This window comes from Dasypus novemcinctus, chromosome 1 (assembly GCF_030445035.2).
Source record: "Dasypus novemcinctus isolate mDasNov1 chromosome 1, mDasNov1.1.hap2, whole genome shotgun sequence".
Taxonomy (NCBI): Eukaryota; Metazoa; Chordata; class Mammalia; order Cingulata; family Dasypodidae; genus Dasypus; species Dasypus novemcinctus.
In genome coordinates, this window is record NC_080673.1 from 192,924,812 (window position 1) to 192,927,379 (window position 2,568).

A 2,568-nucleotide genomic window follows, 5' to 3' on the forward strand; every position below is an offset into this window, starting at 1 on the left:
CTGTGCCCTGGTTCGAAGTGAGGACTCTGGAACCAGACTGGCTGGGCTGGAGCCTGATTCGCCACTTCCTAGCTGTGTGGTGAGTTCCTCAGCTTCCTCTCTGTGCCTAAGTATTCATATCCAGAAATCGGGGATAATAATGGTGCTGACCCCACGGGGCTGGTATGAGGATTAAATGAAGTAGTGCATGCTCAGAACTGCGCTAGGCATAGAGTAAATGCTCAGTAAAGTTGGCATCATCGTCCACTATCGTTTTCTGGCCTGACTAACCCAGCACAATATGGTAAAGATGAAGAGCATGAATTTGAATTCCAACAAAGGAGTGTGTGAATCTTGCCTCAACCTAAGCTGTATTACTTGAGGCAAGTTGCTTAACCTTTCTGAGTTTCAGTTTCCTAATCTATAAAATCACAATATGTACCTCAAACGGTTTTTTGAAGAATAAAATGAGATCATACATGTAGGTGCTTAATATAATACCAGGCACATAATAAAGACTTAAAAATTGCCTATTGTTATCATCAACATCATCACCACCATCACCGCTATCTTTCCTCATGATAAAATACAAGCATGGAAAAATACTTATCTGTTTATATTCACTGTATTCAAGGCATAAGGAACTAACACAAATTAGTGTGGCATTCCCACTGAACCACAGGGAATTGTCTGAGTTACTTGACCTCTCTTCACAAGTAAATTAAGAGATTTGGAATAGAATCCTAAAGATCTTCGGGCTCTAAAATCTTTCATTCTCTAATCCTGTAAACATTCCTATGAATTGACTTCTCAGATAAGGTTCAGATCAAGGGAGGCTCTGATGGAACAGAATTCAGGAAGCAGAAATTTGGGCAGTAGAAAAAGGGAAGAGGGAATGTATGAAATATGGATGGATGGATGGATGGATGGATGGATGGATGGATGGATGGATGGGAGGATGGATAGACAAACATAATTAAAAGCAGCAGGTTCATCTTAGACAGCCAAAATGGGAGAAAGAGTCACCATAGGGAAAGGAAGGACAATTTGAGATTGCTATTTTATTATTTATCACCTAAGCCCATGATAAAGGTACTGTCATCCCCATTTCACTCCAGAGGTGTGAAATACTCCATACTCCAGCATATGTAAACAGTGGAATTCGGACTTGAACCCAGGAATGTTGGACTCCAAGGCCCAAGTTCTGCCTTCCAAACAGCTAAATTTGCCAGTTCAGAAATGAACCTGGCTGGAAGGGCGTCCACAACTGTGAATCCTTAATTAGAAAATCAATAGAGGAATGAGAATTGGTGCTAGGTTAATTTCACCGGAAATCCTCTCGCCTTCCAAGTGTGGGTGAAACGGACTGACATGAAACTGTCATCTTGGAAATAAAATCCCCTCCAAGCAGCCAGCTAAGTCTATATGCAATATACTTGTGATTGGCCCTTTGGAAATTTAATCTGGGTCAGGCAGTGCTGACCTCCTTAACCGATTTTAAACCAAGGCAATATTTAAAACATTTTACTCTGGAAAAAAAAACCTTCCTCATAAAGCAATGAAAGACACTGAACAAGAAATAAGATGCCTTTCTAGGAAAAAATCATGGACTTGCTTATCCTACATTTTCATCGCTTGTTTACTCAAGGTTTTTCCCACAACAAACAGAGTTCACGCAGCAGAGAATTCTCCAGCATCCAAGTTAATCAACCGCCATGCTCTACAGAAACCCTCTCAGCTCAAGCTAATCCTCTCATCAGCTAGACAAATAATATCTTGTACCTTGCAAAGAGTGGCCCAAATTGGCTTTATTATTATTATAAACTTGTTGCCATCATTTAACCCCTTGATACTCTGACAGGCCAAGATGTCAGGGAGAGGCCGCCTGACCAAGGTCAGATGTAAATGCTCATGGGAAAGAAAGGTTCCAGTTGGAGTTCAGATGGCTGGCCTGGAACATCCAGCCTCAGAAAGAGACCAGCTGAGGTGGTCTATGCACGGTCATGGAAAGCAAGGAAGTAGTTTGCCAAGGGTCCCTGGCTGGTAGTGACAGTTTCTTGATTCAAGATCTAGTACTCCTTTCTTAGAATTCTCCCTCCCAAAGAACTCTTGTTTTCTATTTGGTACTAATGCATGACATTTGACATTAACAACTCTGTGAGACAGGCACGTATAGCATCTTACAGAAGAACAAACTGAAGATCAGACCTGGTGTGATTTTTCACAGCTCATGGATAATGTGATTAGGTCTAGAAATAAGGTCTTCTGGCTCCTAGATGATTTCCATGACAGTGGAGAAGGGCTTAAAAATAGTCCAGATGACTATAGGAATTACCCGCCAGGGACTGGGTCATTAATCTAAGAAGCCCTGGCTTCCAACCCCTTCCACTCCATTGTCTGCAAAATAAAACCATCTGTTTGCCTGCTCACAAGGCTCTTTGGGATGTGATGCTTCATGCCTTTCAAGCATCATCTCTTGACCTCCCAGATCAGCCCTCTGTTCTAGCCCATGATTTCCTAGAATATGTGCATAAATTAGGATTGTATTTGGCTGCATGGAATAGACATGTATCTATGATGCTTTACCAA